The sequence below is a fragment of the Xenopus laevis genome, chromosome 3S (genome assembly GCF_017654675.1).
Source record: "Xenopus laevis strain J_2021 chromosome 3S, Xenopus_laevis_v10.1, whole genome shotgun sequence".
NCBI lineage: Eukaryota > Metazoa > Chordata > Amphibia > Anura > Pipidae > Xenopus > Xenopus laevis.
In genome coordinates, this window is record NC_054376.1 from 95849912 (window position 1) to 95863171 (window position 13260).

At 34.4% G+C, this 13260-nt stretch overlaps 1 pseudogene; it reads right to left on the minus strand.

Moving 5' to 3' along the window:
- Positions 1-13260, minus strand: part of LOC108712383 — a 613424-nt pseudogene that overhangs the window by 41105 nt on the left and 559059 nt on the right.

The window sequence follows — 13260 nt, forward strand, 5'->3', positions numbered from 1 at the left end:
TTATTGGACTGTTTTTCAGACTTTTAGAAGTTTTCAGATTTTTCGTTCACTAGAAATTGTCCAAAAAGTCATATTTTTTTAGAGGCTTTTGAGGTATTCAGCCATTTTTTTTATTCTATTGATTCAATAAAGATGCATTTTAAATAAAAAATTCCCTGTGTGCACCAGCATCTACCTGTTTTTATATATACAGATATATGTACAGTATAAACCTGTATATACATACACGTGTTTGTGTGTGCATGAAATTATCTTGCAAGTAATGAAGTGTGATATTTGACTGTGAAAGGATTAAGCTCACTTTCTGCCACATTATACTGTATATACTATTAAAATAATAGCATTGTTTCCAACGCCTTTATGCGTGTGCCAGTTAGTCTGGTTAGTTGGTGAAGTGTTTCTTTGATTTTGATGCACTGTGTTATGCAAGTTTACATCCATTTTTTGAGTTTATCTCCCCTTTAACCCATTCTCAGTTTTACCTGGCACAATAAAGTTTGCTGTTCCCTACAATTATATAACAGCTCTGCATCACTTTATTTTATTGTTACTTGATAAACATATCTGAGTATATGAGTTTTCAAATCACTATTTTTAATTGAATCATAGTTTTCATTGTTTTAATTTAATCAAAGGTATACATTGTTGATATATTAAAATAAAATGAGTTTCTAATTGGCTAGAGTTATAATGATTTCAAATGTATTATTTTCAGATTTAAATTTTTTTGTAATTACAGTTTTCTGCTCTTAGAAGTAAATAGGAGGTTCCGGTTTATTGCATGCAAAGCATATGGACCCCAAACCACTATCCTCATTAATAAGTGTACCTTTTTTTCAAAAAGTCAAATTAAATTCAAAGCTAAATCAAAACCTAGTCAGCAATGCTGTTGGATCAATAATTAAAACAACATATGCAATTCATTATTTGCATAACCTGAAACATATATTTTATTACATATACCATATTTGAGCTGCAGAATCCTTGGTAGCACTGAGCTTTAACACTCTTCTAAGTCATTCCTAAAGACTAATTGAAAGAAGTAATAAATGACTCGGGCAACTCTTCTCCAAAGCTGTAATGAATCTTTCCACTGCAGAAAATAATTTAAGTCTTAATGCAGTTATTTTTTTTTACAGAACAATAAGCAGAGTTACTGCTCAGTAAAAAATAATGATGCCTTGTACTGTAAATCAGGCTCAAAATATCACTGATCTTTTTCAACAATGGTAACAATCTTAGATTTCATTCAGAGGTTTTTGATTAGTGTTTGCAATGCTGTTAAACCTGGTATTAGATTAAAGGTTATTACTTGTGCAAAGGAAGAATCGTTTACATTTTATTTTTGTCTTCTACTCTATTGATTATTTTAGGTAACTTGCAGACATAATAATGAAATGTACAGGGTTTTAAAAATGTACCAAAGGAAAATAAATGGCTTTTACATTGATTATAGCTACAAATAAAAGCTTTATAGGATATTAGAGTCGCCTACTTAACCTTGCCTGGTGTAGCAGCCACATTCAGTGTTAGGTAGTATTAAATAAGAAACACATTGCACAGATTTTTTTAACATTAAGAAGAGAAAAAAAATCAATTTTAACTCAACTGAAGGCGACCCCTTAAGGTAAATAGGGACAATAAAGGAAACCATGTCATAAAAAGAAAATGTAAAGATAAGATTCCAAACAAAAAAGGAATGTTTCATGGGTGACAATTCAGTTCAAAATGCCACGCTCTTCAGCTAGCTATGGTTTCCTTTATTGTCCTTATTTACCTTATATTGTCACAACATTCTGCCTTGGAGTAAGAACAACCAGGATTATATTAAACTGCCTCCAGCAGGTGCAAGAAATTGTCTGAAAATACCTACCTACACTATATATTTTGGTCCCAAGTACAACCTTTCTTCACCTTAAAACACAAGTTTTTTTTACTAATTTAGTTAACTACTTGTTTTTCTATTTACTTAATTATTTCCCAGCAACATTGTTCTTCATTTATCTTCACAGCCTCACTGGCTAATGGAGAATGAATTTAATTTCTCTTTGCATGTAATTTACACTGTGCAGCACGTATTTGCCCCTTCAATGGATCAAAAGCAATCAAAACAAATCCACATTTATCATGTCCTGCCTAAACTATTGCATCTAAAAGCTATCTAGGATTTCACTCAACAGCCTTTATTCTTGAAGTCAAACACTTTGAATAATATTTCTTCAAATTCTTATATTGACAATATCAGAGCTTTCTAGAGCAGGATGGTAAGGGAAGTGTTCTGTTGTAGACAATCAATATGAAAGAGCACTTCTCCCAACTATACACTCTCTCCTGAGACTCGAAAATAATCAATGAATACAACGTGGTAATGTCAGCGGATCAGTCACACCTTTAAACGCAAATTTACAATGAGCAAAATACAAAACATCCATGTGATTGGCCATGTTTATTAACTACAATCCAACATTCTTATCCAGCATAAGAACATAAGTGTGCTTGCAGCAAAATTTGCTTTGCAATTCAGCTTGTTTCTAACTCATCCATACTTGTTTTTATTTGGTAAATTCAGTGCAAGGCATGAGGGCATAGAAGTGGTGTGCCATATCATGCTTCATGAATGGTTCTGCTAGCATTGTCCTTTAGGCATAACATGCAAAAGAAGTACCTGTATGACCTAGAGCTTTTTTTGAATTTTGAAATAGGACTCAAGCATCCTTATGAATTCTTACTGACACAATTTTGTTTCTCTGAGCTCATAAGTGATTCCTTAGACTGAATTTAAAGAGAGACAGCACTGAATGGTTTACAAAGTTTATAGCACAAGCATGACCAGGCTTTTGTTGTTAATTTTTTTTTGTTGTCCAATTTTGTAAAATTCTTTGCATGTTGCAGCCAATTATAATTTAGTTCTGTAGCAATTAGCCCAAGGTACTATATTTACCATGTGTAAATATGAAGTGCTGTAGCTAAGCTTTTTTGGTCTTAGAATTCATGAATAAAATATTATTTAAATTTTAACAGTAGCTATTGCTACAGACAAACCTATCATCAATGAAACCACATAACTTCACAAACAAAATATTACTGGAAATAAGTTTTATTACTGGTTTGTTTCACCAAATAGCCACATGATCTCTTAGAGAAATTACAGTCTAGACATACTTGAAAAAGCTGCACATAGACAAGAGGAAAATCTGTCCTGGCACGGATTAACCACCTCAGAATTTTAGCTTTTTGATTTAACAATTCAATAGTAACTGTGTTAAGTGTTTCACCCTTATTAAACAGTCATCTAAAATCTATAATTCAATGAAACATTAAGTAATTGCCATTTATTTCTAAACTATTCAATTCCATAAGTCCGACTGTGTCTCCAGCAGAGCATTTCTAAGCTAGCTGGCTTTTGCCATCAGTATCTCTGCATGAAAGGGGATTTTATGTGACTGCTAAAAAAAATATAAAAGCGAATCAAATCTGTCTAGCTTTCAAGAAAAGAACAGAATGTAAATATTCGATGCTCAGATAATTTAGGATCTGACCCATTTCACTTTGCAAAAAATCTGGCAAACTCATTGAAGTCAATGGGTGTTTTTGCACGACAATTTTTCAAACCTTGCAACATTTTTGTTACTATTCATTAGCATCTATGGTTGTTTTTTCTCAGAGAAAGAAGGCTAAATATTTCACTCATCCCTAATTACAATGTTTACATTACAAATAATGCACTGTAAAATATATAAAATGCTTTCAGTTCTATTGTGTTTTCAGATAAGCTATTGTTTCTCCTACTCAATGTAACCGGAGGAGTCGCAGTGGGACTTGGGTTTTTAGTATTGAGTGCTATTCTCATATCTACCAGGGAGCTGTTATCATGTGTCAGGAGCTGCTATCTGGTTACTGTCCCATTGTTCTGTTGGGGGGTAAATGGGGGTGGGGGGTGATAGCCCTCCAGCTTGAAGTGCAGCAGTAAAGTGACTGAAGTTTATCAGAGCACAAGTCACATGACTGAGGGCACCTGGGAAGCTAACATGTCTAGCCCCATGTCAGATTTCAAAATTAAATATTAAAAAATCTGTTAATTCTTTTGAAAAACTGGTTTCAGTGCAGGATGCTGGTGGAGCATAACAGAATTGTCATTGCCAGAAAAAAGTTTGAATGTTATGAAACAAGACAGCATGAAACATGATACAATCATATATACGTGGTTTCAGTTTTATTTATGTTTCTCATTGCCATAAGAACTGCAATGTAACTATTATTTTAAGCTACAGATTTTTTTTTCTCTTTAAGAAAGCTACCAAAATCATAGATTGACCTAGGTCTATTTACAGTTTGGCATAACAACATTCGTAGCACATCAATATACTAATCAAAGGCATAGCATTACTCATTGATATTATTAGGACACATACAGCTGTCTACCTTTTTATATCCAGGATTATTATTCTAAACATTATTCTATAATCTCGACAGTAGTTCAACCCTGATTCAATTTGCAATTGTTTTCAAATGTATTACTAAACCTGTTCTAACTTTTAGAAATCACATCATCCTCAAGTAATACAAAACTATTTTGCATATTTAGAAATACAAAAATACTAATTATTTTTAAAATCAGCTTTCTTTTCTTACTTATACAGGTATAGGATATATTATCTGGAATGCTTGGGACCTGGTGTTCTCCAGAAAAGGGATCTTTCTATACCTTAATTCTATTAAATCATTAAACTATTAAAGTATCCAAATAGGATTGGTTACACACATTTGAGTAGATATAATGATCCAAAACAGTAAACAGAGGTAATGTTGAAAGTCTTAGGATTTCTCCCCAGGAGATTTATCTTTCAGCCATGAAGGGTCAGGATTGGTTCTTGGGATCTCCAATGCATCTCCACCAGTTAGAAGGAAATACCACTCATTATCATTTACTAAGCCTCTGTTCTTCTGTAAACCCACACAGAGTAATAATGAAGTTTGTGCTTCTCAAACGGCAAACGGCAAACATGCTCATATATACTGAAAAACCACATACAAAGATGTATTGTTTTTTTTTATTAATTTATTCTGTAGTAAAAAAAATGTAAAATGTCAAAAGCTAAGATCAAGTAGTTCTTTCTGTTGGCTGAAAAATCATAATTTATTCTGTAAATGTAATAGAGACCTTGGGTTCACCATCTCACAATGGATTGACATTTCCATACTAAACAAAGGGACTTCTTGGTCCTTGGTACATGTTTGCTATTATGTTTTTACATTTGAAGAAAAAATTAACTGTAAAGGGTGCATCACTGCTGGACACCCTAGACATGTTGTTCTAAGCAAAGGAGTAGTTCCACTACTGTATCAGAGTATATGGAGTATATGGAGATGTAAATACTCCAGCAGCATATTTCCCTCCTTCTGTATATATATATATATATATATATATATATATATATATATATATATATATATATATATATATATATATATATATATATATATATATACAGATACTCTTTTTTTTGCTGCACCTTGGATGTGTTTATAATATGAATGTAAATACATAGCTGAAAAACATATGAAAAAAAACCACTTTTTACTCTTCCATTGTAATCATGATAATGCAGGTTCCATGCCACTACACAGCAGTTACTGCCAGCACAGGCTAGGAAATAATACATGGTACATTAATTCATATCGTTGCTACAGCAGGTATAAACACAGTTTGCCCTGAATTATTAGGAAGGGGTGACCCCCCCCCCCACATACTTTGCTACAGCTTCCTGAATTCTGTCTCAATCCTAACTCTGGGGTTCCACAGCACAATAATGCTTTGAAATTATGTTTCACATCACAGTGATGACCAAGAGTCTGAAATGGACTATATTCATGTTTCTGTGATAAATACACAACCACTTATGTATTGTATGCAGTCAAAATTTCAATACCATGTAAGGCCTTTCAGTAAAGGCTGATTCATGTAAACTATTTCAGATGAAGATATTTTAGGTTTATTTACGTACTTTAAGAGATGGTGAGCAATTGCCATCAATACCTGGTTTTTCCCTTTAGACAAGAGAAACCCTGCTGGAAAGAACGCTGTGTCCATGGGAACAGTTTCTCTCATTAGATATTTTTACGCATGAAACAACAGGAAAAAAATATGTTCATCCTTGGCAGTAAACTATTGGTACAGAGAACAGGAAGAGGAGATACAATCTAACTGTCTTATACTTATGAAAGAAAGAACACTGACAGATAAAAGAGGGAATTGCAAAGCCAATATTTTCTGTAGGTTATATACACCGATTAGCAGCCTTTGGCATTCTTATTCTAACCCATCCTTGGCCAATCCCCTGGTGCCAAGGTTGTACATCACATAATTCTTACCAATGCAGGTCATGAGTCCCCTTTGCTAAGTGAAAGGTACTGGGAAACTCCTCTCTGGCAGTGCCTCCACCTAATGGGATCCTGGAATAAACCTGTGGTTGGCCCATTAGGAAAAAACATCCACTTACAAACTTTATTCTGTGTAACAAATGTCATTATATAACATTAAAGGTCAAGTAAACACATTTACATTTCTCATTACCCATTCCCTCGGAAATATATACAGTCCAAGATACTGGCCCTCCTTGCCAGGCAAAGTCCCGTAACTCCTTTGTCAGACAAGAGTCTTAATTCCCTTTCCCCAAAGAGTACAATGTGCTGCTCCTACGTGGCAGGCACACAAACAGCCTGTTTCTCCAGGAGATCACTGGATCCTTATTCTTTCCTACCCTTCCCTCAGGTAACACTCACCTCAAAGGAGTCACACAGATGGGTAGTCTCACACAGAGCTGACAGGCATTCACAGCGATGATCTCTTTATAGGCTCCAGACTCTCCCAGTTGAGCACATAACAAAGCTTGAATTCTTCGGGTATTTGTTCCCAACGCTGTCTATAGCATGAGCTCTCCCGACATCCATTGCTGAACTTCAGCTCTCAACACTCTCCATAGCGTGAACATGAAAATCCGGCGATCCAAACTCCAAAACTTCTTAGTTGAGCTTTCAGGCACTGGAGGATCCTGCCCAGCTTTGGCAGGCCTATCGAACTCCCTTTTTGCCTACATTTTGCCGGATAGGATTCACTATCTCCACAGTGAAGCAAGGTTCAGCAGCAAAACTGTAAAACTGTAATGGCTGTGAGCACATGGCATTCTCTTTTTATATTGTTGCACAGCGACACCTTGTGGCTGCCTTTGGGATCAGCCATGCTGCACCAATCACAAGGGCTCTGCCCCTTAGGAAACCCTGTATCTCAGCCATGAGGCTCCGACTGAAGCGGAAATTAACCCTGCGAGGTCCCTACATTATCATAGATTATAGCATTGTACATGTGAATTTACTGGATCAGGTTAGCCATACCTATTTGTTAAGTAGTCATTAAGGTTTGTTATCATTACATGGAGATTGCTGGAGGATTCACTTTTCTTGATGGCATTAATATGTAGATTAATGAACCAAGCCAAAGAATATTACTCTAGAGTAGTTGGCAACCTAATGATGAAAAAAAGAACATAAAAAAATAGATGTTAAAAATCTAAAGCAAACACATGTCAGAATAAAATACATAGTATTTCAAATTACTAACATAATCCCATTTTATATTGAGAAAATGACTTTGACCAGATTTAAATTCTCATGAATACTATTCTTCTAGACACAGTAACCACTAGCCATATACAGTATACACATGTTGGTATTATATAATTTTACCTACTGCGGAAATGGCTAAACTAAGGTATCAAAGACAGTGAAGGGATCTTTTCTATTATAATATCTAATAAATAGTTTTTAACTTTTTTGCAAAATGATCATTTGCCCAATAACAGTATTAAGTGTATTCCTTTTAGTAATACCAATTTGTCATACTAGTTTCTAAAAATGTTCCATTGTTGTATTACTGCTACATATATTGGGCATCTTGGCTTATTATAAACAATTACAGAATAGAAATAGGATGAAGGTAGGAAAGGGGGGGGGGTCGCAGGAATTAAATATAGTTATAACTGCCATTAATAATAGCACTAATACCTATGCCCGGCTATTTATGGTGGGAAAGGCTAATCAGAGGCAATTATTTTGATTGAAACAAGAAGAATAGCATTTGCAATGTTATTTAAGAGATACTAATTCCTGTAAAACCTGAAAAGCACCAGTATCTGTTTAAGGCATGTTAGCTACCACTGAAACAGAAGACAGAATTCCTAAAACATTTTGCTGTGATGCTGTGGTGTTCTCAAAGGTTATACAGATATTCCACCATTATCAAATTTAAAAATACTTGTTTTTGCCAGAAAAAAAGTACACATAATTCAGTCAAAAAGAGTAGCATTAGAAAATTAGAATTTAGGTTACATAGTTACATGGTTGCATAGTTAAATAATTTTGAAAAAAGACAAAGTCCATCAAGTTCAACCCCTTCAAATGAAAACCCAGCATCCATACACACACCCTTCCATACCTTCACATAAATTATATATACACATACCTATACTAACTATAGAGTTTAGTATCACAATAGCCTTTGATATTATGTCTGTCCAAAAAATCATCCAAGCCATCCTGGCAATAACTGAATCAGCCATCACAACATCACCCGGCAGTGCATTCCACAACCTCACTGTCCTCACTGTGAAGAATCTTCTAGTCTAAAGGGGTGTGCCCTCTGGTACGGTGATCCTCTTTATGGGTAAAAAGGTCCCCTGCTATTTGTCTATAATTTCCTCTAATGTACTTGTAAAGTGTAATCATGTCCCATCGCAAGCACCTTCTTAAAATTCTAATTTTTTTTTTAAAAAAACTGTACTAATTTTTCTGCTTTCATATTTCGCATAGTCATAAAAAAGTTGGAAAAGAAAAAAGAATACAAACAGGAAGCCCAATTTTCTTAGAATAACCTATTGGCTACAGCTTGCCCAGTAGGTTTTGAAGCACAGCCAGGGTGGTTGTTGATCAGATCCTAACCATAGACCTGTTGTTGGGGCTTATCATTAAATGCTCAATTCAGTGTGAGCATTAGACTATAGGTTATTCAAGGAAAATAGAAATTGAAGGAGCTGGGTTTTATTACTAGGATTCCTTCTTGTTGGCTGAATTCAAATGACACCAGAGCTAGGAGCTGAAGGATCCAATACATATGCTGGATATTGATTTGATATGAATCAGATGCTCCCATGGAAAACACATGATTTTGTAAAATGAAATTGATTCAAAGACAATTTAAGGTGATTTACAATTTAATTCAAACCAAATCAATTACAAGTGTCCACTTGCAATCAAACTTAGAGTTAGCTGTCAAGATAATCATTTCTCATTCACATATCTTTTATTGCAAAAAACTCGCTATTTTTTTAATATTTAAAATTGAAAAATAAGGTCTACAGGCAAAATGGAGCTTTATCTTAAAATTAACTGCATAAGCAGCTAAACGCTATAGATCCACTGCACACATACTTTTGACAGGTTTACAGTATTTCTGGAAATTATACACTTTTAACAATAAACAGAACCCTAGAGCAGATCTACTGTAGAAAATACTCACATTTGGAAGAGCACAAATATAAAAACAGCGTAATTTTGAATATTATATTAGCGCACACGCAATGCAAGGCAATATCTTGTGTTTTTGTAGAAGCATAAACAAGCTTTGAAAGCTTTAAAAATGTTTATGCCTTTAGGATGAGTTTTAGTTTTAGAAAATGGAGTTTTGGAGAATAATTGAGCGTGTCGGTGTTTTGACAAATGTTATTTATTTTCTGAAATCTGGAATTTGAGAACAGATTATTCCAACACAGTGGGATTTAAGATGAAAAATGTTTGTCTACTGTATTAACTGAGCTTCAGGTGAGTCAATTTATATGAAAACCTGCTGCTGATGATAATTTTAGGACAAAAGTGTATTTTTTCATACATTTTATTATTATTATTCATTACCTCATAGCAAATATTGTATTTACCTTAATACAATGAGTTTATTATACAATAAGTAACTATACACTTCAAGGATGCTGTGATTATCTACAGTATTTGCTATGCTTTTATATTTCTAGAAGTGGAGAGGTCTTATGACTTGGCTATTTCATGTGAGATAATTATATAAATTGAATAAAACAGCTACTGTATAAAAGCTCTAAATGCATATATAAAAGCTTCAAGGTAAGTAAACTCAAAAATCCCCATCGTGTAGACAATTTGAATAAGATATGATGCTGGCTTCACTTTAGACTAAAAATAATATTTTCTTTAAAAAATAACCCTTTATTGAAGCTTCCTTCTGCTATATCTGCTATGATCCCTGTATGTGTTTTAAATGAGGGGTGGGTGAGTCCTAATGTCCCTGACAGAAGCATAGTAGGAGGGGAACAGCCAATCACAGCTTTGCAGTCACACAAGCAGACAGGCTTCAGTTCCCTATCAGGTCATCCTAGCTGCTGATTGGTTCCTATCCCACAATGCCATGTTCTGAGTGCCACCAGCTCCCCTGCGCAGCCTGGAAAAGGAGGCAGCAGGAAGTGAAACAGATGGGCAGGATTAATAGGGTTTTAGCTGAAGTATTCAATAAATAGGCCCACAACACTCCTTTTTTGGCACTTTCCTTCTATATTTAAAACAGTATAATGCACTGGCACATTTGTGTTCTTCACACAACCGGCTGGATTCAAATCAGTGAGAAAAAGGTTTATCATGGACAAAATTCTATTTAAGATGCAGTTCGATTCAGGTAAACTTATCTCACTTCTTATCACATGAAAATTTTATGAGAATAAACTGGAACTGAATAAGGAGAAAAATTTTTCCTCCTCGAATATAATTTTGTCCATGAGTTTTCACTTGATAAACCATATAACTTTTTCTCATTGAATTGAATCTGGCCCAATATGTCTACTTTAAGCTGTGTTGAAAAGGTAATAATATAAATATATAACACATTGTTGCACAAATAGATTTAAGAGTTAAAACATTTAAAAGATCATAATGCACTGAGCACAAAATGAGAATATGAATGCACTTGTATTTACTGAGGCTTGCACACCAAGGTTTCATAGTTGTCCAAGCTGTGATGAGTAAAATACTATTGCCTGCATAAAAGAGGGAACTTATCAATGCATATTCACTGGCTCGTTGCTCTATCAATAACTTATTCTGTGCAAGTGTGTACCTTTTCAAAACAAGTGTTTTTAGTTACATGTTTATAATCATAACGTTGCCAAACAGAGACAAAGTAATTTTGTGAATGGATAAGGAAACTCACTAGCCTGAATTTGTGATTAAAAGCAGCCACACCAATCTGACCAGATGAAGAGCATACAGTATGAGGCGCCACAGACAGTATGGCTGCCAGAAAAGATGCTCAACTGGCAAACATGTTCAGCAGATAACATTTTATAACCTGAACAGTATCCGAACTGATATCCATAGTACATAGATATCAATTGGGATTTGCAGAGCACCATGCATACACCAATGGAAAGATGAAGAACAATTAATGAATGCATATTTGCTGCGCCTATGTTTGTTATAGAGCTACTTTAAAAAAAATATATAAATATATATACAACTTGCTCAAAGATTAGGTGCTAAGTGATGTGGATGAGGAAGGTCATTCCCGACTATAAAGCTTACAATCTAAACTGTACCTTCACTTGTCATCTAGGAAAGTTTTTTTCTAAACAGCTTTAAAGATTTAAAGGGATTCTGTCATAGAAAAACACGGTTTTTTTTTCAAAACACCCCAGTTAATAGTGCTTCTCCAGCAAAGTTCTGCACTGAAATCCATTATTTAAAAAAGCAAACATACAGTATTTCATATTTAAGTTTAAAATCTGACATGAGGCTAAATATGTTCTTAGTTTCCAAGGTGCCCTCAGTCATGTGACTTTTGCTCTGATAAACTTTACTCTTTACTCTGTGACTTTTGCTCTGATAAACTTCATTCTTTACTGCTGCACTGCAGTAGTTGTAGTGATATCTTCCCCCTCCTTTCCCACCCAGCAGTCCATCAACAGAACAATAGAAAGGTAACAAGATAACATTACCATGACACCTGCATTGCTAAAAATTTCCCATGTCCCACCTAGTGGTAGATATGAGAATAACATTCAACAGTAAAAATCCAAGTCCCACTCTGAATCCTCCAGTTAAGTAGGAGAAACAAAATCAGTTCCATTGTGAAGTGCTGCCTTTTTCTGAAAGCACAGGGTCAGGCACAATGACCTGAGATGGCTGCCTATACACCACTATTACATAAAAAAAACACATTTGTGGCTTTAGGAATAACATTTTATATGGTAGAGTGAATTATCTGTGATGTAAACAGTGAAATTTAGAAATTAAAACTACACCATAAAAATCACAACATAATCCCTTCATATGAAAAAAACTATACATAACTAAGATTTGCTGCACTACCTTCACCTTCTCTTTATTCACTTTACTTTGATACCTTCTTAATTCCCTATCATGTCTGGCAGCCATGAGGCAGCATTTATGCCTACTTGTCTGCTTAGTAGTGAAAGTGTAAACCTTTCATGTGCCTCTGGCTTCTTTTATTGATATCCAATACTGAGATTTCTAATATTAATATGTGCCTTCTCAAAGGACATATGATGCATATTAAGTTGAGGAAAGCAATACTTATACTGGAAATCAGAAATGCATGTATGATTTAAAAAGGCTGAATTGGTTTCTTGACTTACTAGCAAGATTAACATATGCTATTTTTTCATGAAGATCTATGAAACTAGAAAATAATAATGCATACTTATACATTGACTTGTTTGATATCAATGAAAGAATTTTAATTATCCATACAACAGAATAGCCAAATAACTGTCATCAACAACACTCAAGCTATACTTTACTAATAATAATTCATGATGTGATACTGCTCCTTTAATCAAAGACAAAGTAGTAACTCTTCCATTGATGATATTCTCAATGAATTATAATAAGCAGAAAGCATGGAATTTTATGCTAATTTATTTTAAAAAATCATGCTTTCATTTATATACTAACAGTGCACCCAGCTACTAACAGGTCTGTATCCATCTCTGGTTTCATCAATTTGTTTTTCCGTTTTAGATGTTATTTCTTGCTTCTCGTGAATCTCCTGGGATAACTTCTTGCTGGAGGAAAGAATGTCAATAGCTCTCTCGTTCTCCAAGATGTTTCCTTGTGACAGAGATAATACTTCCAAAATTTAATCTTCTATCTCTTTCAACTGTTTTCTGT